The 22,665-nt window shown below is 44.4% G+C and overlaps 6 non-coding genes across 6 annotated transcripts; all 6 read left to right on the top strand.

Annotated features, from left to right (window-relative positions):
- Positions 1-6,383: 6,383 nt before the first annotated feature.
- On the top strand, positions 6,384-6,450 carry LOC118759380 (small nucleolar RNA SNORD109A). Its single transcript, XR_004996170.1, has one exon. It is a non-coding gene; the product is annotated as a small nucleolar RNA SNORD109A (small nucleolar RNA).
- Positions 6,451-15,310: 8,860 nt separating this feature from the next.
- LOC131480706 (small nucleolar RNA SNORD116) lies at positions 15,311-15,405 on the top strand. Its single transcript, XR_009245757.1, has one exon. It is a non-coding gene; the product is annotated as a small nucleolar RNA SNORD116 (small nucleolar RNA).
- Positions 15,406-16,964: 1,559 nt separating this feature from the next.
- Positions 16,965-17,056, top strand: LOC131480661 (small nucleolar RNA SNORD116). The gene has a single exon (XR_009245714.1). It is a non-coding gene; the product is annotated as a small nucleolar RNA SNORD116 (small nucleolar RNA).
- Positions 17,057-18,325: 1,269 nt separating this feature from the next.
- LOC131480705 (small nucleolar RNA SNORD116) lies at positions 18,326-18,420 on the top strand. Its single transcript, XR_009245756.1, has one exon. It is a non-coding gene; the product is annotated as a small nucleolar RNA SNORD116 (small nucleolar RNA).
- A 1,559-nt stretch (positions 18,421-19,979) lies between these two features.
- On the top strand, positions 19,980-20,071 carry LOC131480660 (small nucleolar RNA SNORD116). The gene has a single exon (XR_009245713.1). It is a non-coding gene; the product is annotated as a small nucleolar RNA SNORD116 (small nucleolar RNA).
- A 1,289-nt stretch (positions 20,072-21,360) lies between these two features.
- LOC131480704 (small nucleolar RNA SNORD116) lies at positions 21,361-21,455 on the top strand. Its single transcript, XR_009245755.1, has one exon. It is a non-coding gene; the product is annotated as a small nucleolar RNA SNORD116 (small nucleolar RNA).
- The last annotated feature ends 1,210 nt before the right edge of the window (positions 21,456-22,665 follow it).

Genomic DNA, 22,665 nt, shown 5'->3' with positions numbered 1-22,665 from the left:
CCAGAAATTGTAGAAAGGTGATTTTTCACCTTGTACACAGTGTTATGGTTTTTTTAAAAATACTTGTTTTTATTGAAAGGTCAGATACACTGAGACCTGGAAAGACAGAGAGGAAGATCTTCTGTCTGTTAATTCACTTGCCAAGCACCCCAGTGGCCGGAGCTGCGCCCAGGCGAATCAGGAGTCAGGCCCTTCCTCCAGGTTTCCCAGGTGCAGGGTCCCAAGGTTTTGGGCCATCAACAACTGCCTTCCCAAGCCACAAACAGAAAGCTGGATGGGAGGTGGGCCTCAGAGATTAGAACTTGAGCCTATATGGGATTCTGGCCCATGCAAGGTGAGGACTTTAGCCACTAGGCTACCATGCCGGACCCAGGATGGGTCACATAGTAAAATACCTGAGGATTGTTTTTGCCATTTTATAATCATGAAAGCCATTTTTACCTCTAATGCAAATCTCTTTCAAAATTGAGCGATATAAATGACCTACATGCCATCATCATAAGCAGTAAACGAGTACTTTGTGAGGAAACATGATATGAACCTCTTTCCATTTCTAGGAAGAGAATTAAAAATAAATTTTGAATGACAATGATCATATTTTGGTCAAGTGTTGTTTCTAAATATGGTTCTAAATTAATGTAAATCTCACTTTCCACAATTTCACTGATACATTCTCCAAGTAATTTGTGTCTGAAGTCTACCTGTAAGTTTTTAACACTCAGCACAGTTAATAATCAAAATGGTGGCATAATTCCTCCTTGATAAATGAAGTCTCAGCATAGTTAAATTTGCCTGAGCAGTTTTAATTGTGTCAATTCTTCAAAGAATGAGTGTATATCAAAGCTTTGTCCTTGTTATCTGTATTGGAAGACTTAAAGGTGCGATATATAAAATCAGTCATCTGCTGAAAAATATATTTGGCTTATTTCATATGTATATACATATGAATATATAAGTACATACTTTGTGTATATACATGTATGTATATAGACATACATATGTGTAAATATGCACAGTTTATTTACCATGATAAATATAGTATGCATGTTTTATGACAGGTTTATTAAAATCATACCAAAATGTGCACATCCGTGTTGTAAATTAGAAAGCTCATGAAACAATAGTTTGTAAAAGAAAAACACTGGATATGGCCCGGAGCACATAACAATATACTGAGACTTATGTCTTTATAATGATGTTGTAAATGTGTGCAAATATTAATATGCTTACATTTTCACCTTTCTGATTAATAGGTAGATGTAGTAACAGAGTGTAGATATTGAAAATTCATCTATGTTAACACTCTTAGGAAGATGTGGGAAGTATTTTTTGAATGGAAGTTCACATTTTGACCAGAAATTTTGCCTACAGGACCTTACTGAAACTGCTCAGTGATGCATATGAAATCAAGGATACTTACTGCAACATTAATCATGTTTGTAAAAAAGAAGAAAAGTATTTGTTTATCAAATCATGCTTGGGAAATCAATAAAATTATACCTAATTTGAATTTTAGTTTTGATAATGGATGTTAAAATTAATTGATATAAAATACAGCTTTCAATAGCTATTTATTAACCAGTTATTACATATGAACCATGTTTGGGACAATGCTACTGTATTTCATTCATGCAAAATGATGTCTGTGTGATATGATAAAACCAATAAACAAATTTTATAGGAAAACTTCTCATAAAAATGTAGTGAATGCTTGTCATTATTTTACATGTGTTTTTGTGTATGTTTAATTATACATATTTCAGTTAAAGTTTGTATTGATTGTTTTCTAGGAAAGGCTTTCAAAACCTTCACAGAAAATGCATTAGTATTTTAGAAGCATATATGGATACATAATTTGTGCCAAAAGAAATTCATATTAACTTTTCTTAACGCTGTTTAATTTGAGGCATGAAGAATGATATTGTATGTGCTTGAAAAGAGCTTATATCACAGTAACAGAAATCCTGATAAAAAATGAAGCAAGAATATGTAACTGATATATGGCAAATAGTGGAAAAGAGCATAAAAAGGTTATGAGCATAATGTCCTCTCCCAAACCAGTTTATAAGTGGAAAGTTTATAAGAAAGTATGAAAATGATGTATAGATGAAAGCCTCAATGGCTGATCACATCAATTTACAATGAAAACAGAAATGGTCTTGGGTATTTTCTTTGGAAACATACACCAATTAACAGCAAAACAATACCCAGCACACAGACATCTCAATTGTATTAGCATATATAATTCTGACTGGAAAATGAGAGCAGGTTTTCCATTGAATGCGTGTTGAAAATGTCATGTGCAGATGAGTACAGCATGCAGTGGAAATGTTGAACTAATGAGAACCTGTACTTTGAAAATTTATACCTGCAACTTAGATGTAGTTTTAGCAGTATGATATTTTATTTTTTAAGTGATTTATATATGTATGTATATATATATATATATGTTTACTGCACTGCAGTTTTCCCCAATATTATTCCCCAGATTATCACAGTAATATATTCCCTTTGTAGCAGTTATAAGATTAATTTATCATGATTTAGGAATGACTGCCGAGGAGTCGAAGTGTTTCAATCAAAGCAGAAGTGAACCAATCGAGCAAAGCATGGCAACAGATTTGTTTATTTTGATGGGATTGGGGATGACATTGACTGTTCAAACCATTTTTCTTGTTGACTTTCTCCAGCCCCACCTTTCATAAAACAACATCCTAAAACTCTTTCTCTGAAAGTTGTTCTCATTCATTAGTCTCATGCCTAAGAAAACAATGCAATTTTGCCAGTTTTAATGGAAATATTCCAGCATCTAGCCTACATTTCTGATTTGGTTCCTAATGATTTTCCTTATTAATTTTAGAAAATATTGGAAGGTCATCCAATGTTTTAGTTAGTAGGAAAAGAAATGAATTATGTTGCTAATGCCCAGGACCCTCAATGGCTCTTTTAATTGCCTCTACAATACCATGCACTTGATGGAGATTATTTTGAGAAATAAATTACTTATTCTGTGTTTCCAAGAATTTCTTTAGGTCCTCTTCTATGTACTGTATACAGAGATAATCATGAAATAACCTTTTATAAGGTCCATACATATATGGATTATAAGAAAGCTATCCTATAATGTTGGTCTTTGGATTATAACCAAGATAATTAATCTATTGAATAAAGCTGTTTTGTGGATGAATGGCCATTTCCGAGTTCATTTTTATTCTCAGTGTTTGGAACTCAGTTGCTTGAGAAAAAATGAAATATAGCATTTTGTAGTAGAAATTTAGCATCTGAGCAAAAGACGAATTTGTGTGAAGCTATAGTGTAACTCAAGATGCCACCTCTAGAAATATTGGATATCATTGCTTACAGATGAAGTGTTGTGTCAGGGTTGCATGCATCAAAGTATAGAATGAAATGCATGGTGAAATGTCACTAAATGTAACAATTTGGCTCTGGAAAAACCCTGCTGACAATATTAAAAACCACTGTAAATTCTGGTGACAAGTTCAGTTGCAATCTGAGGAAATAAGTGTCAATTGATACAAACTTTAAAATCATACTTTCCCAATTGTAACTTAGGCTCATAGGTTATGAATTCTAAACATTCTATCCCGGATGAATGTTTTCTATGAGCAACTTTTGCTATTTGTTAGAAACATTTTCGTAAGACAACACTTTGTGAATTACAGGTACAAACATTTAGCTAGTAATGCAGCAGTCAATATGATTATCGTAGAGAATTATAACATTTTCCTTCACTATTATACAGCAGTAATTGAAGTGCTTAGAAATGAATACTTTGTAATATGAAGAAAGAACTATGCTATCTAACTCTGTTTTTGCTTTCTATCATTTTTGGGGAAGGAAAATTGTTCAGTATTCTTTCAGATGGAGCTATCAAATCCTCAGAATTCTGAAGCAGGAAGATGAGTACAGGATGAGAAAGCAGACATAGGTGAATCCGTGACTTTGAAAGATGACCTCTGGACTCCAAACAGTGAGCCATGCCTTGTATTGATTGACGTGGCAGATATTCCAACAGAGTAGTTCAATTGAAGGCTTAGAAAGTTGGTAAATGGTGGTAAGACTTTATAATATCACTTAGCATATATTTGAATAAATGAATGGGATTTAGGGCAAAGTTTTTTTCTTTTTTAAATAGAAAGCCTTACTAAACGGAAGGAAGACAGTATGTGATAAGTCAATTTTTGGCAATAATGATTATTATATCCAGTAACTAGCAAATGATGTTTAAATGTACAGAAAAACAAGCATTAGGGAAATAAAGATGCTTTAGTTTACAATTATACTTTATTAGATATTTATCATTACAAAGACAATATAATAATCTTGTGGTGAAGATTATGATAGACCACAAGTAAATAGGTGAAAGTACTACCGATAACACTAACTGGCAGTACTGAGTGCACTGAAAAGAACCCAATCTAATTGCTGTAGTTACTACGAAGAAAAGTGTGAACCTGAAGCTGCTTGTGAGGAAACATGAGCTCCAAGTTAAATTGTATTCTCCTTTCAGTCTGTAAATATTAACACCTGGGAAACATTGTGCATTATATTAAACTAAATAGAAGTGGAATATGAATACAATGATTCAGAAGACCAACTATATTTGAAGAAATTCCGTCAACTAGACTACAGTATAACTTAAGTATTAATTGGCTAATTTTGATATTTATACTGAGGCTTTCACATTTTAAGCACTGGCTAATCCCATTAACTTGTTATTCTTAACTAATATTTTTAAATATTTTCAAAGAGCGAGGAAGGGACAGATTGGGTTCACTCTACAAATGAATTCAGCCTTTGAGTCTGGGCCAGCCAGTCAGGAGCCTGAAACTTTACTCAGGTGTCCCACATGAATGTCAGATCGCGTATGGAATGGCAACAGTACACGTGGAGGCTCAAGCGATTACACCACTGTGCCAACCGTCTTTTAAAAATATTTTCTTTAAAGAATTGAAGTGATGGAGAAAAATCATCTGTGTACTGGTTTTACTCCTCTAATGGACACATACACACACTCACACAGACCCACACAGCCTGGAGCTTTTAGCTTCCCACAAAGATGTCAGTGACCAACACTTAGACTTCTCTTCTGCATTTCCAGGCAAATTAGCAGAGAGATGAATGAGAAGTGGAGCAGCCTTGACACGAACTGGTGCCCATATAGGATGTGAACCACACATGAGGCAGCTTTACTTGCTGTGCCACAACATCTATTCCAATTTGTTTTGTTTTTATACTTTTTATTTAGCTTATACAAATTTTCATCTCCTTGGATATTCTGGTCATTTTCTTATTCAATACATACATTTTGTAATGTATTTTTGTGTAATGTTCAAATAGATGTCATGTATGCATATTTGTGTAATTTTCAGATAGATTTCAAAGTACTTATGTCTTCCAGAATATGATTTTCATAACAACCCTACTATTCACCGATCATTTTAGCTGCTCCAGAACATTTTTATAACATCTTTATTTGATGGGATAAAACCGTATAATTTTTCATTTTAGGAGGAAATTGCTGTGTCATTATTTTGCATAGCATGTTGGAGATCATTATTGATTTTTGAGTAAACAGAAAGGAATAAAGAAATGAAACGACAACATTGCTTAGGGAACAACTGTGATTTGTGTGGGGACGACTGCATGATAAATGATTAGCACAGAAGCAATTATTTTCAGTATCACTTATTTTCATATAACATTTTCTTTGTGATATTTTGCTGCAGGTCAAATTTTAGAACAAGTTACATTACTTCAGGGAAGAGAGGTGAGCGATGACTAAGATGCTTTTGAAATGGTTTTGTTTAGTGTGCCTAGTGACGTCACAACCTCAGTGTCTTGGAGATTGTGATTTTGGAGGCACAAAAGAGAATATTTTAATGATAAATTTTTCCCCTGTGACTGTTTTTACCTTGTTAATAGACTTCATTTTTGCTTTGTCCTTTGTAAAATTTTGTTTCTGAAGCAACCTGAGTGATTTGGTGAATCACTGACATATTTCGCTTTCACCATTTTGTTTTCAGAAAAATATTCTTGTAGTACATTTCAAGCGTGTTAAATATTAATTCAATTTTTTTAGCTGGTCTATTCAGAACAGATGTTTCTACTCGCATTTCCCCATAATTATGCCATTTATTGTTTTTGCTCATGTTCTTAAAGTTTCAGTTGATTAGATTTTCATTTTAATTTCCAAGATATTTCTGGAATTTTGTTAGAACAACCCATGATATTTATACTGTTTTGATAATATGTAGAACTTCTGCTGTATGATTATTGTTTTTTCTTCATATGTGTTAGACAAGACTATACAAAATAAATCTGGACATGGAAATGCTTATTTGTTGGGAGACTGCTTGTCTGGATCGATGATGAGAAAAAATGTCTGAGGATGCTGAGGGACTCATTCCAGATGTCAATCTGAGGTCCAGACCAGTGGTTCTCTAATGGGACAAATAAGACTTCAGCGCCTGACTGTATTTGCTGACACCCTGAATGTCAATACCAATGTAAATTTGTTTTCTTTTTCTCAGGAAATAACATAGGTATCCTGTCTTTCATATTCTCAGTGACTTATTTCAATTTGTTCACTCTGAATGGAAAGTATATAGATATTTGTATATAGGAAATAGTAATAAGTGATAATACAATTTCTTTTGAAAAGTGATTGAGAAAATGAGTTCTACAAGTGTTACTAATGTTGGAATAAAGAAAGTGACAGTAAACTAAATATGACCTAAACTAAATATCAACAAAGGAAGCAATTTTAGCGTTTTGCTATTTTGTTTTTTGAGACATTCTTTCTGTTTTGGTTTGCTGAGGTAGAGAAGAACTTGAATCAGTTCCCCTCCTCCAAACTTCAGAAAAGTAAAGGTAAGTAGCTACACCAGCATTCACTGGTGTTCGTACATCCTGTGTGCCATGCCACATCCTCAGGTTTTTGAATCCTGAAACTGTTAGATAATATTTTCTTGATGTCTCTTGTTTATGGTAAGCATCTTCGCGTTTGTTTCTGAATTTTTAAAAGTCATTTTAAATAATCTGACTTTTAAGCTGAATTGCAGTGAATAACTTTGTTCTGTGGTTGGTTTTTTATGGTTTCATGTTGCAATTACACACTGTTTTGTAAAAATCAGCTGAGAATTTCACAAAAACACTTGTCAAGCATGTTGATTAATGGCGAAAATTATTGTCTTCAGATTACTTTGATGATTATAAAGCTCGTTATGCATGCTTTTTACTTTTCTCATCACTTTTCTCATCATTGCAGTTTTCCTTTATAGTTTTTCTTGATGCAGAAAATTACATGTTCAATTTAAAGAGAATTTTTAAGGTTATGAAGATTTTCAATAATAAAGAATTAGAATTCATCATTATTCTGAAACAGATATATATTTTATTTTTAATACTGTGTTGGATTCACAAAAGAAATAAATTCAGTAAGTGGAGTAATAAGAGAATTTTACATATGGAATCTTTATTGTTGATAAAATCAAAATGCATATGTACAGGAAAGGTATGTTCTTTATTTGTCTCACCGTGTAGAGTATGTATTTTTTTAAGATTTATTTTGTTTTCATTACAAAGTCAGATATACTGAGAGGAGGAGAGATAGAGAGGAAGTGGAGCTGCCGGGATTAGAACCAGCAGCCATATGGGATCAAGGCGAGGACCTTAGCCACTAGGCCACACTGCCGAGCCCGTGTAGAGTATGTATTATATGGAACCTAGAGTTCAGTTCTGTAAGAGTAATTCTTTCCTTTGGATAATTTAATTTCATAAATTCTAAAAATATTAACTCTTAATGTTAATTTATACATGGATGTATGCATTTGGCATATAGTTTTATATCTCCATAACCTGGCAAATTTGTTTAAATAAGTTCAGGAATGATGAACAAAATGGCCAATAACAGAAAGGAGTTGTAGAAACTACGGAGTAAAAAAAAAAAAAAAAACATGTCGAACACTAGAAGCCCACTTAGAATCCCCATTATTAAAAGCTTGGAGGGCGAAAATGAATGGGAAAAGCATGGAGACTATTTTATTAGTACATATAGTATTAAAGATCTCTGCCTTGTGTATATGTCTGTATTAGCATACATATAGATGTGTGACTTCATGATTGCCATTTCACTCCAAAGGGTATAAAAGTACTGGTGCATGACATTTTGGTGTAAATTACACACATTAAAATATTCAATCCAATGTGTTTTCTTTTTTGTGTGATTTCCATTTTCACATACATTTTATTTTCCATGATACAATGTTGTAGGTAGCGAGATTCACCCCATCCCTTCTTATTCCTTTCTCCCAATTTTCTCCTCCTGCCATCCCCCCTTTTTTTTTTTATCAAAATAGTATATGATCCTTTAATGCAAGTTACAAGTTTAACTTTCTGAAATTTAGATGTTTCATGACATGATTATAGGCAAAGATACAAACTCTATTAGCATAATGCAGAATTGTATTTGTAAGTTTCATTGGGAGCACTACATTTTTGGGAAAGTAGTGACTCATTGCATATTTACACATACATATTATATATACATATATACACACAAAATAAATATGTATAAAACAAACTATATATATATATGTATATATATATATATATATATAGGTTCATTTTGTGATTAACTGTTGTATCACAGAGAACATGGTATTTATTCTTTTGTAACTGGTTTACTTGACTAGGCATAATGTTTTCTAGCTAGGATAAGTTTGTTACAACAATAAGCTTTCATCTCCTTTATGGCTAAGTAGTATTCTGTCGAGTAGATGCACAGTGTCTTTACTCATTCCTCTGTTGACGGCATATGATTTGATGCCATGTCTTTGCTCTTGTGATTTGTGATGCTATAAATATGGAATTACAGATCACTCTCTTAAATGCAGATTTCATTTCCTTTGTATATATTCCTAGATGTGGAATCACTGGGTCATTTAGTTGAGCAGTTCTCAGTTATCTGGGCAATATCTTCTTCCATCCTTTCACTTTCAGTTTCGGTGTATCTGTGTTGGTGAGATTTTTTTTTGTAGGCAACAGATAGATGGGTCTTTTTTTTTCAATCCAATATGATAGTGTATGCTTTTCATTCATGAGTTTAATTCATTTGTGTACAGGCTTAATATCAATACGTAGTGATTTAGTTCTGTCATTTTATGATTTATTTTTATTTGAAAAGTCAACTAACAAAGAGATAATGAGAGATAGAGGAAGTCTTCCAAATGACCACAGTGTCCAGATTGAGCTGATCTGAAGCTGGAAGACAGAAACTTCTTGCAGGACACACACCTGGCTGCGAGTTCCATGGATTTGGGTACCATTCTACTTCTTTCCCAGGGCGTAGTAGGGAGCTAGATCAGAAGTGGAGCAGCTAGGACATGAACCAGCACCCGTACAGGATACCAATATCACAGGACAGAGGATTCACTTGCTGCAAAACGTTGCCATCCCCATGTCCTGTCATTTTAACATATGTTTTCTAAATGGTTAATTTAGGTTTGTTTAGTGGTTTTACTGAAATGTTATCCATCTTTTCTCATTCTCGGTTTTTGTCTGTAGCACATCTTTAATCAACATTTATAGGACCGGTTCGATAGAGCTGAGGTCCTTCAGTTTTGGTTTGCTTTGGAAGATTTTATTTTCACTCTCATACACATCTTAAAGCTTTTTTGCATATATTATTATGAGTTGACAGGTTTTTTTTTCCTTTAAAATCTGGATTATGTCTCTTCATTCTCTTCTGGCTGATAGGGTTTCTAGTGCAATGTCAGCTGTTAGTGTCATTGGCATTCTATATAGGTTATGTAACATTTTTCATGTGTATATTTAAATATTGTTTCCTTTTTGCTAGTAAATTTTTTTATTTTTGATTGTGTTTACATAGTTGAGAAGGACGCATGCCCATGTAGACCACTAATTATGGTGGGGAGGGTTAAAGAATGGGGGAAAGTGGGTGAGGTGACTGGCTCCAATCTCCTTTATCTTCCTGTATCTGAGGGAAGTGGGGAGAGAATGGGAGGACGTTGCTCCCAGCAGCGCAACTGTAGCAGCACCTGCAAATGGGGGCAGCCATCCAATGTTTTCCAGGGTTCCTGATGCAGAGGAAACTGCTTCTGTGTTTCTAATCATTCTCAAATGATCTTGATGTCATTGCTGCAAGGCTGAGTATGTCCTTCCAAGGTCCATTGGCTGACATAATCCACCTTAAGAGACTCAATTCATCCAGATAGTCGATGTCAAAGCTCAGCTATGAAAGCTGTCCAATTTGTTCTGCCCTTCATGATACTAGAGGCCCTCTACAGGCCTGAGTGAACTGGTTATCATGTTCCCCATAAGCATCTGTTCACTGCACAGGTCTCAGCAACAAAGGAGGACCATTCTGACACATGTACTCCACAATTAGACCACAGATCCTATGAGTTTTGCCATAGAGTTCTGAGTCCAGTGGTGCAGTTGGGGATGTACCCAAGAGAAATTCACCAGAGGTGAGCCCAGATCTGACTGATGTGTGTCAGGCAGTGCAGTGTTTTAGCTCAGTCCATCACCCATATAAGCCTTCAAGACTGTTGATTGTAGCCAGTTTTGTCTCCAGCCCCATCTCATAGGCAAATCATTGAATAGTGTGGCCCAGCCTAAACCCTGCGCAGGACACACTCAGCTCTCATGCACACCAGTGAAAACTGCAGCCTAGTCAGAATGCCCTGAATAAACCCCACCAGGACCACCCCAGTCCCTTTCTCAGTACATGCTGATATATGCTGCATACTGGTTCAGTCCATCCACATCCAATTTGGTTCTTATACATATCAATGGGTGTTGGAGCCTAGCTCAGCCCAACCAACCCTACTATCTATTCCACATTCATGCCAGCAGGTACCACCACTTTTCCAGCCAGGTCCATTTCAGCCCTGGTTCTCATGCTCATTGTCCATAGTTCCCTACTAGATCCAATCTGAGCCCTGGATCTTGCAGTTTCTAAATGGTTCTGTAGTCAGTGCTGTCCAATTTCTTCAGGAAATCTAGTGTAGGGAAAAATCATCTAAAGCTTCTTTGTAGATAATGGCCAGATGATTTTGAAATCGATAAGGATTGGACTAAGAACTAGAATGATAATGAAAATAATAAAATCAGAGTAGCAACAGTAACTTTACAAACTACAAAGCCACCACAGACAAGATTTTGTTTTGTGAAAACTATATAGGTCAAGAGAGGTAATGATATGTGTGGGCTGATGTGCAATTAAGTCACCTGAATGATTTACGGAACGTTTACAATGTCTGTTTCTCGTGCTGTATCTTGATCACTCATTGCTTTTCTGTGGTACAAATTTTCATACTGTGCTGTTTCATAGAATTTGTCATTTCAATTTTCCTATATTCAGATTAATTGATTGTCTTAATCAAACAGGCTGACTGTGTTGATTTTTTTCCTATTGATTTTTAATTCCACCTTTGTGTTTTGGGATTTCTACTTACAATTTCTTTGTATTTACTGACATAATTAAAGTGAGTCTTATCAGCACAATTCAGGGACAGAACAAAATAAAACTAACAATTAGAGGGCAGCAACAAAACCCATCAGGAAGCTGGAATTGTTACACCATCTAGCCTGCACATAATGAAGCAAAAAATAAGATGAAAAAAAATCAAAGATAAAGATCACTTGGTCTTTCTGTTCTCACGATGAAACTGGAAAATTAGAGGAGTGGAAACTATAGTTTTGTCTTGCTATGAGATATCTTTTGGATAGCTGTAAGCATCTTGTCTACTCTTAGAAAGGACTTTTCTCATTCCAAACATGTCTTCTAAGTCTAGTAACCTATACGCTTCCTCAGTGACAGTTTTCTTTGGCTGTTTTATTTCGTGCCCATGTGCCATATTTTCCACTTTTTGTATATATGTCATATTTTCTGGAAAATAAGGCATTTTCAATAACATAGACACTCTGGAAGTGTTATATTTTGCTCTTTGTTTCATGGTTTGCAGAGATTTTATTTGATTGTCATTTGTAGTCACAGTATTCTCTGTCAGCTAAGTAACGATTCACATAACGCTTGACAGAGATATCCTTTCATATCCTTTTAGAAACATGAAGTCATCTACAGTTCATTGGGGGACTTGGAGCATCAAAAACGTTACTTGATTATTTGATCAGGCAATTTGCCTTTCTCTCAAGGTCTTTATTTTATTCTTTTTCAGATCCTTCAGATTAATCAGAGGTAAGAAACAAGCATTTGTAATTCTATTTTTTGAGCATATATTCCATGAATTAAACTTTCTAGATTCCCAAGAATATGTGAACAGAATTCAAAGCACCTATTGTACATGCCATTCCTCTGATTATTTTTTCCTAGCTTAAAAAATTCACCAAAAAGGCTTTTTCTTGAATAGTCAGTGAGTAACGCAAAATAATAGTATCCTGTTCATTTCTTTTCCTGAGAGGTGTCCTGCCTTAATCCTGGTTTGCTTACATTGTTTCTAAGATATATGTGTTGAGTTTATTGAATATAACAATAATTCTGAAAAGCACACTACAAGAAATTATATATGTATAGATTTATTATTTCCCGTTCAACATCAAACATTTTGCTTTCCTCACCATCTCCTATTTCCTTTACTTAATTAGATGGCCTTTTTAAAAGATTTATTTATTGTTATTGCAAAGTCAGATATACAGAAAGGAAGAGAGAGAGAGAGAGAGAGAGAGAGATCTTCCATCCAGTGATTTACTCCCAAAGTGACTGCAATGGCTGGAGCTGAGCTGATCTGAAACCAGGAGCCAGGATCTTCTTCTGGACCTCCCACGTGGGTGCAGGGTCCCAAAGCTTTGGGCAAACCTCGACTGCATACCCTGGCCACAAGCACGGAGCTGGATGGGAAGCAGGGCTGCCAGATATAAAACCAGAACCTGTATTGGATCCCGGTATGTGCAAGGCGAGAACTTCAGCTAGGAGGCCACTGCGCCGGGACATGGCCTTATTTCATCTACATTTTCTAGCTTGTGATTTCTTTGCAGTTTTACCTTACTATACTAATAAAAACACCCCAAAATTGAAGCAAGCAAACAAACAAAAACAAAATGAGGAAGAAACATGAGTCAATATTAAAATTATTTATACTTCATGGATATAATTCAAATATAACAAGCAGAAGAGAGAAAGATCTGAGTGTAAATGTCATTCAATGTTATAATATCCAACAAGATCCCAAAGTTAAAGGTAGGTATTGAACCCCACAGAATTATGAGTCAGTGGACATGGGATAGATTAATAAGAAAGCATGAGTAATTTGGGCTTACTCAACTTATTTGAAATGCACAGTGACTAACAAAGGCATCAAGCAGATTTTCTGAGTGATAGTGCCTGGGCAATGGAGCACTTGTGGCCAGGGTTATGACGGTGGATGTAGGGTACGTATGTCTGGGATGTCAGTGTAAACTGTCTTAAAGGTCTGCCCTGAGCAAAGGATTTCAAAGGGTGAGGCTTCCAAACTCTCCAGGCATAGATTCTCAATGGAGATAATTGGGAGAGCTAGGGGGTTGACTTTAAGGAAATGGCATAAAAGGGGCAACCAAAACATAGGATTGAAAATATTATGTGTTAGTAGTATATTTTAGGAACCTTGAAGATTCTAAAAGACTTAGAGTCAACCACCAACAGAATGCTCAAACTGTTATGTTGTGCTCAGTACCCAGTGGAATGAACTATCATCAATGACAACACATGAAAAATATTACTTAGAAGACAAAAACAATGAGAAAAAAACAAAATAATTATGTCTTCTTATGACTGAGGAACATCATGTTTTCTGTCAACTCAGAGAAGGAACAAAGCTCTTGTCATGAGTAACAATTTAACCTCGAAGTACATATGTTTAGCTACGTTGTATTCTAGCACCTGCATCTCTAATATTGTCATCTGTGTTTCATGTGACTATAAAACTGTGGGGAGCAAAGCAAAGTGGAAAAAAAATTGTTTGGCAAATTGCGGAGGAGAATTTTTTGTAGCTCAGAGAAGGTTTAAAACCAGACTAAAACAAAAAAACAAAAAAACAATTCCCTTTCTGAAAGCTGCTGCACAGTTCTCCAGAGGGACATTAGCAGGGGTAGCAGAAACTTTGTGCCAAGGGTGATTAATGGTAAGGAAGACCAGGTGAGGACAGAGAAAAAGAACTTAGTTAAAGAGTGCATGAGTATGTGTCTGTTTTGTGTATAGATGTTCAAAAATTGAGGAAAGGTGAGGGAATGTGCACAACCCTGGTGAGTGTTGCCAACAACAACAACAAAAAAGGAAAAAGGAAGAATTCAAATAGGATGGGCAGTTATAAAGTCTTAAGCATGAGTCAGGTAACATAGCACACGCTTAGAAGAAGCAGCACAACTCAAAAAAATGCAGGAGAACACACAATGATTTCAAATACGCCAGCACTAAGGTTGAGAGTTCTAATAAGCCTTAATTATCTAGGTTGGAGAGCAAAGGAGGATGGGTGTTAGAGCATAGACCAACTATGCAAAAGGCAGAAATGTATATAATTTGTGGAAGACAACGTAACAACGAATACAAAAAGAAGTAAAAAAGCTCTAAAGGACCAAGTACATAAAACAAAAAACAAAAAACAAACAAACAAAAAAAAACAATGCTAGCAGCTAGCCCCAGGCCACAGCAAGAGCACACGGAGAGGGCAGCAAACTGAAACCCAGCATGGGTCCCAGCGTGGGCCAGGTGATGGAGTGCTTTCCTTGTGGTGTGGGCAGAGCCTTTGCTCTGGGAAAAGTATGTGAGGGTTGGAGAAAGGGGATGTGCGAGGGAGCGTGCCACAGCGGGCCTCCTTGGGCCAGCAGCTCTGCCCTGTGGAGCTGCCTGGGTCCTGAAGCTTGCCTGTGCTGTGTGTATACTTGGCAGGGAGCGTGTCTGCCATCGGCGTGGCTTGTGGAGTGCCAGCAGATCTGTGCTTGTGCTTTGGAGAAGAATCCCTGTGGGTGGCTGGCATGCAGGGAGCCCGTGTTGGGCTGGAAGTGCCTGAATCCTCAGGGATGGTAAGCAGTGGCAGAGCCAGGGTGGGTGGTGGGGACGTGTCCCCTAGCGCTTCAGAGTCCTGCGGGAGTTGTGGGCATGTTGTCCTGAGGTGGCCGCGCCTGGGCTCCACTGCGAGAGTGGATGCTTGTGCTATGGCGGTGCAGGCTTTGTCCCTGGCCTCTGCAGGCCTCTGCAGGGGCCGGAGGCCATCGGCTGTGCCCGATGCCAGCCTGCGTTGTTGTGCTGCCAGCACTTTGGGGTGTGCTTGGATCGATGATGACTCCACCGTCAAACATTCCTTGGAAAAGCTGAACAAAATGAGTGAAAACTCACTACCGTCGTTCTCATCGTGACTGAGGTCCAGCACATTGCCTCTAGTGGGGAGCATAGGAGTGAGGGTCCATGGGCAAGGGTTGAGGTGGCTGCCAGCCCCAGGGTGAGCCCAAGGGCAAGCCCCCCCTTGGAGGACCAGCCTGCTGGGGAGGTGTGGTGAGAGGGTTGTGCGTGGGCAGCAGAGCGCTTGTGGTGCGGGTGCTATGAGTGGGGAAGGGAAGCCGGTGAGGGGCCGAACCTGAGGAGGTTGTGGCAGTGTCGGTGTGTTTGTGTTTGTGTTGGTATGTGGTTGTGGGTTTTGATGGAGGGGTGTGTGTGAGTGGTGCACACGCCTGTGGTGTTCCCTGAACAAGCCATTGGTCCTGAGCCTTGGCGCCCGAGGGTTGCTTCCACAGTGTCGGGTGGAGGTGCCCTTCTGAGCCCTGTGCTGTATCTGGTGTTCTGTTGATGAAGACATGTGTTGGGTGTTGGCCGCCATGGGTATTGGGATGCCATGTGGCCAAGCACCCGTTTTTGGCAGGTTGATAGGTCTGTGCCCAGGCGAGCCTCGGGCTGGGGTGAGCAGTGCGAAAGGCCATGGAGAAGGAATTGTTGGGCGTGTTGGGGTGTAGTGGTTGTGTGTCCCCCTGGCGGCAGGTGGGGTGTTTGCAAAGCTGCCTGCAGACCAGTGCTGTGTCACTCCCCTGCGTGTGGTGAGGTTCCCCAGGCGGGACAGCCGAGTGTGTAGTAGAGTTGAAGGGTGAGGTTGTGAGCATGTTTGGGCCGAGTGAGGAAGGACCTGCCCATGGAGCTGGGTGTGCTGTCAGGGGAGGCGGGGGCTGTTCCCTGGGCCTGCAGCAACCCTGGGAGTGCCTTGGGGCAGTTGTTGCCCATCGTGGTGCTGAAGGTTGGAGGCCAGCATTGGGCTGTGAGCTCTGTCATTGTTGAGATGGTCGAGGTGCCCTTTGTGTGAGAGGAGCACGCAGGCCCCATGGCTCTGAGGGCCCGTGGGTGCGTGTGCTGCCCACCTCGTTTGGCGGGCGTGCTGCCCATGTGTTTGTAGGTGAAGCTGCCTAAGGAAAGCAGCCTGAGGCCCAGCCACTGTCACCTTGGGTGACACAAAGAGTTTGCAGTGGGGACCTGTGTAGGCAGCATGCCAGGGTGCGAGTATGGGAGGCAGGCGCCATGGCTGTTCCTGTCTGTGGGCAGCGGCCCGCCTTGCTGGCGGTCTTGCTGAAGCACACCCTTGTTGTCTATGTACTTCTCAGAGGGCCTCTCGGTGGACGCAAGACTCACGTAGGCTTCTGCTGAGCCCCAGAGGCAGCAGTGAATGCCGGAAGCACCATGGCCTGCGCTGGGCCAATGCCAGCGGAGCTCCGAGGCTGGTAAGCATCCCCAGGGCCAGAGGCCCTGCACTGCCCCTAAGGATTCCTGCGGAGACCTGCCAAGATGCCAGGGAAGCCTTGCTGGGCTCGAGGGTGAGAGCCCACGGCCCCACGGGCCTTGTTTCTTTGGACTCTGCTGGCTCTTGAAGGTCTTTGAGGTCCCCGGGCTTGCCTCCCCTTGCACAGCTTGCCATGCTCCCCTGCCAGCGTGTTGGCATGTGCTTGGATCGATGATGACTCCCGCAAATACATTCCTTGGAAGCTGAACAAAATGAGTGAAAACCCCATACCGTCGTTCTCATCGTGACTGAGGTCCAGCACATTGCCCCGTGCAGAGAGTAGGCGTGAGGAGCCCCAGCAGGGCTAGGCTAATGGTGATCCTGCAGCGGTGGGCTTGTGACCCAAGGGCTGGCGTGGCAGCACTCATGCCGAGGGTTCCCATGTGCCCTAGTGTGTCCGTGGGTAGCTGAGTGCTGGGTGGGCGGGAGTTGAGACTTGGGGCATCCAGGCCAGAGGACAGAGGTGTTGGCCTCTTGGGGAGGGCACAGGTGACCCAGGGTGTCCAGCCAGGTGTGTGCAGGACACGGGTGTGCCCTGGGTCCCGGATGAGAGAGCCTAAAGCCCACAGCACGGCCTGGGGCGTGATCCCTGTGAGCAGCATCCTTGCAGCTCTGTGCCCGCATCCTTGCAGCAGAAGAGACACAAGGCCGAAGCCCTGACTCAAGGGTGCTGCCCAAGCTGGTTGGGTCGGGATTGCCTGTGAAGTGCTTCCAGCTGGTGTCCTGGGGCAGTACTGACATGGCAGGAAGCTTGGGGTTGGCGGAGCCACTCTCTGGGCTGCAGTGCAGGCAGGCAGGCAGGAATGCAGTGGGTGGCGAGTGCACCCCTGCGCCTCCCTGTCCATGGATGCTGGGTCCGTGGACCCGGACACACAGATGCTGCTGCCAGCTAGCCCCAGGCCACAGCAAGAGCACACGGAGAGGGCAGCAAACTGAAACCCAACATGGGTCCCAGCGTGGGCCAGGTGATGGAGTGCTTTCCTTGTGGTGTGGGCAGAGCCTTTGCTCTGGGAAAAGTATGTGAGGGTTGGAGAAAGGGGATGTGCGAGGGAGCGTGCCACAGCGGGCCTCCTTGGGCCAGCAGCTCTGCCCTGTGGAGCTGCCTGGGTCCTGAAGCTTGCCTGTGCTGTGTGTGTACTTGGCAGGGAGCATGTCTGCCATCGGCGTGGCTTGTGGAGTGCCAGCAGATCTGTGCTTGTGCTTTGGAGAGGAATCCCTGTGGGTGGCTGGCATGCAGGGAGCCCGTGTTGGGCTGGAAGTGCCTGAATCCTCACGGATGGTAAGCAGTGGCAGAGCCAGGGTGGGTGGTGGGGACGTGTCCCCTAGCGCTTCAGAGTCCTGCGGGAGTTGGGGGCATGTTGTCCTGAGGTGGCCGCTCCTGGGCTCCACTGCGAGAGTGGATGCTTGTGCTATGGCGGTGCAGGCTTTGTCCCTGGCCTCTGCAGGCCTCTGCAGGGGCCGGAGGCCATCGGCTGTGCCCGATGCCAGCCTGCGTTGTTGTGCTGCCAGCACTTTGGGGTGTGCTTGGATCGATGATGACTCCACCGTCAAACATTCCTTGGAAAAGCTGAACAAAATGAGTGAAAACTCACTACCGTCGTTCTCATCGTGACTGAGGTCCAGCACATTGCCTCTAGTGGGGAGCATAGGAGTGAGGGTCCATGGGCAAGGGTTGAGGTGGCTGCCAGCCCCAGGGTGAGCCCAAGGGCAAGCCCCCCCTTGGAGGACCAGCCTGCTGGGGAGGTGTGGTGAGAGGGTTGTGCGTGGGCAGCAGAGCGCTTGTGGTGCGAGTGCTATGAGTGGGGAAGGGAAGCCGGTGAGGGGCCGAACCTGAGGAGGTTGTGGCAGTGTCGGTGTGTTTGTGTTTGTGTTGGTATGTGGTTGTGGGTGTTGATGGAGGGGTGTGTGTGAGTGGTGCACACGCCTGTGGTGTTCCCTGAACAAGCCATTGGTCCTGAGCCTTGGCGCCCGAGGGTTGCTTCCACAGTGTCGGGTGGAGGTGCCCTTCTGAGCCCTGTGCTGTATCTGGTGTTGTGTTGATGAAGGCATGTGTTGGGTGTTGGCCGCCATGGGTATTGGGATGCCATGTGGCCAAGCACCCGTTTTTGGCAGGTTGATAGGTCTGTGCCCAGGCGAGCCTCGGGCTGGGGTGAGCAGTGCGAAAGGCCATGGAGAAGGAATTGTTGGGCGTGTTGGGGTGTAGTGGTTGTGTGTCCCCCTGGCGGCAGGTGGGGTGTTTGCAAAGCTGCCTGCAGACCAGTGCTGTGTCACTCCCCTGCGTGTGGTGAGGTTCCCCAGGCGGGACAGCCGAGTGTGTAGTGGAGTTGAAGGGTGAGGTTGTGAGCATGTTTGGGCCGAGTGAGGAAGGACCTGCCCATGGAGCTGGGTGTGCTGTCAGGGGAGGCGGGGGCTGTTCCCTGGGCCCGCAGCAACCCTGGGAGTGCCTTGGGGCAGTTGTTGCCCATCGTGGTGCTGAAGGTTGGAGGCCAGCATTGGGCTGTGAGCTCTGTCATTGTTGAGATGGTCGAGGTGCCCTTTGTGTGAGAGGAGCACGCAGGCCCCATGGCTCTGAGGGCCCGTGGGTGCGTGTGCTGCCCACCTCGTTTGGCGGGCGTGCTGCCCATGTGTTTGTAGGTGAAGCTGCCTAAGGAAAGCAGCCTGAGGCCCAGCCACTGTCACCTTGGGTGACACAAAGAGTTTGCAGTGGGGACCTGTGTAGGCAGCATGCCAGGGTGCGAGCATGGGAGGCAGGCGCCATGGCTGTTCCTGTCTGTGGGCAGCGGCCCGCCTTGCTGGCGGTCTTGCTGAAGCACACCCTTGTTGTCTATGTACTTCTCAGAGGGCCTCTCGGTGGACGCAAGACTCACGTAGGCTTCTGCTGAGCCCCAGAGGCAGCAGTGAATGCCGGAAGCACCATGGCCTGCGCTGGGCCAATGCCAGCGGAGCTCCGAGGCTGGTAAGCATCCCCAGGGCCAGAGGCCCTGCACTGCCCCTAAGGATTCCTGCGGAGACCTGCCAAGATGCCAGGGAAGCCTTGCTGGGCTCGAGGGTGAGAGCCCACGGCCCCACGGGCCTTGTTTCTTTGGACTCTGCTGGCTCTTGAAGGTCTTTGAGGTCCCCGGGCTTGCCTCCCCTTGCACAGCCTGCCATGCTCCCCTGCCAGCGTGTTGGCATGTGCTTGGATCGATGATGACTCCCGCAAATACATTCCTTGGAAGCTGAACAAAATGAGTGAAAACCCCATACCGTCGTTCTCATCGTGACTGAGGTCCAGCACATTGCCCCGTGCAGAGAGTAGGCGTGAGGAGCCCCAGCAGGGCTAGGCTAATGGTGATCCTGCAGCGGTGGGCTTGTGACCCAAGGGCTGGCGTGGCAGCACTCATGCCGAGGGTTCCCATGTGCCCTAGTGTGCCCTAGTGTGCCCTAGTGTGTCCGTGGGTAGCTGAGTGCTGGGTGGGCGGGAGTTGAGACTTGGGGCATCCAGGCCAGAGGACAGAGGTGTTGGCCTCTTGGAGAGGGCACAGGTGACCCAGGGTGTCCAGCCAGGTGTGTGCAGGACACGGGTGTGCCCTGGGTCCCGGATGAGAGAGCCTAAAGCCCACAGCACGGCCTGGGGCGTGATCCCTGTGAGCAGCATCCTTGCAGCTCTGTGCCCGCATCCTTGCAGCAGAAGAGACACAAGGCCGAAGCCCTGACTCAAGGGTGCTGCCCAAGCTGGTTGGGTCGGGATTGCCTGTGAAGTGCTTCCAGCTGGTGTCCTGGGGCAGTACTGACATGGCAGGAAGCTTGGGGTTGGCGGAGCCACTCTCTGGGCTGCAGTGCAGGCAGGCAGGCAGGAATGCAGTGGGTGGTGAGTGCACCCCTGCGCCTCCCTGTCCATGGATGCTGGGTCCGTGGACCCGGACACACAGATGCTGCTGCCAGCTAGCCCCAGGCCACAGCAAGAGCACACGGAGAGGGCAGCAAACTGAAACCCAACATGGGTCCCAGCGTGGGCCAGGTGATGGAGTGCTTTCCTTGTGGTGTGGGCAGAGCCTTTGCTCTGGGAAAAGTATGTGAGGGTTGGAGAAAGGGGATGTGCGAGGGAGCGTGCCACAGCGGGCCTCCTTGGGCCAGCGGCTCTGCCCTGTGGAGCTGCCTGGGTCCTGAAGCTTGCCTGTGCTGTGTGTGTACTTGGCAGGGAGCGTGTCTGCCATCGGCGTGGCTTGTGGAGTGCCAGCAGATCTGTGCTTGTGCTTTGGAGAGGAATCCCTGTGGGTGGCTGGCATGCAGGGAGCCCGTGTTGGGCTGGAAGTGCCTGAATCCTCACGGATGGTAAGCAGTGGCAGAGCCAGGGTGGGTGGTGGGGACGTGTCCCCTAGCGCTTCAGAGTCCTGCGGGAGTTGTGGGCATGTTGTCCTGAGGTGGCCGCGCCTGGGCTCCACTGCGAGAGTGGATGCTTGTGCTATGGCGGTGCAGGCTTTGTCCCTGGCCTCTGCAGGCCTCTGCAGGGGCCGGAGGCCATCGGCTGTGCCCGATGCCAGCCTGCGTTGTTGTGCTGCCAGCACTTTGGGGTGTGCTTGGATCGATGATGACTCCACCGTCAAACATTCCTTGGAAAAGCTGAACAAAATGAGTGAAAACTCACTACCGTCGTTCTCATCGTGACTGAGGTCCAGCACATTGCCTCTAGTGGGGAGCATAGGAGTGAGGGTCCATGGGCAAGGGTTGAGGTGGCTGCCAGCCCCAGGGTGAGCCCAAGGGCAAGCCCCCCCTTGGAGGACCAGCCTGCTGGGGAGGTGTGGTGAGAGGGTTGTGCGTGGGCAGCAGAGCGCTTGTGGTGCGGGTGCTATGAGTGGGGAAGGGAAGCCGGTGAGGGGCCGAACCTGAGGAGGTTGTGGCAGTGTCGGTGTGTTTGTGTTTGTGTTGGTATGTGGTTGTGGGTGTTGATGGAGGGGTGTGTGTGAATGGTGCGCACGCCTGTGGTGTTCCCTGAACAAGCCATTGGTCCTGAGCCTTGGCGCCCGAGGGTTGCTTCCACAGTGTCGGGTGGAGGTGCCCTTCTGAGCCCTGTGCTGTATCTGGTGTTGTGTTGATGAAGGCATGTGTTGGGTGTTGGCCGCCATGGGTATTGGGATGCCATGTGGCCAAGCACCCGTTTTTGGCAGGTTGATAGGTCTGTGCCCAGGCGAGCCTCGGGCTGGGGTGAGCAGTGCGAAAGGCCATGGAGAAGGAATTGTTGGGCGTGTTGGGGTGTAGTGGTTGTGTGTCCCCCTGGCGGCAGGTGGGGTGTTTGCAAAGCTGCCTGCAGACCAGTGCTGTGTCACTCCCCTGCGTGTGGTGAGGTTCCCCAGGCGGGACAGCCGAGTGTGTAGTGGAGTTGAAGGGTGAGGTTGTGAGCATGTTTGGGCCGAGTGAGGAAGGACCTGCCCATGGAGCTGGGTGTGCTGTCAGGGGAGGCGGGGGCTGTTCCCTGGGCCCGCAGCAACCCTGGGAGTGCCTTGGGGCAGTTGTTGCCCATCGTGGTGCTGAAGGTTGGAGGCCAGCATTGGGCTGTGAGCTCTGTCATTGTTGAGATGGTCGAGGTGCCCTTTGTGTGAGAGGAGCACGCAGGCCCCATGGCTCTGAGGGCCCGTGGGTGCGTGTGCTGCCCACCTCGTTTGGCGGGCGTGCTGCCCATGTGTTTGTAGGTGAAGCTGCCTAAGGAAAGCAGCCTGAGGCCCAGCCACTGTCACCTTGGGTGACACAAAGAGTTTGCAGTGGGGACCTGTGTAGGCAGCATGCCAGGGTGCGAGTATGGGAGGCAGGCGCCATGGCTGTTCCTGTCTGTGGGCAGCGGCCCGCCTTGCTGGCGGTCTTGCTGAAGCACACCCTTGTTGTCTATGTA

Source organism: Ochotona princeps, chromosome 6, assembly GCF_030435755.1.
Source record: "Ochotona princeps isolate mOchPri1 chromosome 6, mOchPri1.hap1, whole genome shotgun sequence".
NCBI lineage: Eukaryota > Metazoa > Chordata > Mammalia > Lagomorpha > Ochotonidae > Ochotona > Ochotona princeps.
The sequence above is the reverse complement of the archived record's forward strand: the minus strand, read 5'-3'. Positions and strand labels throughout refer to the sequence as shown.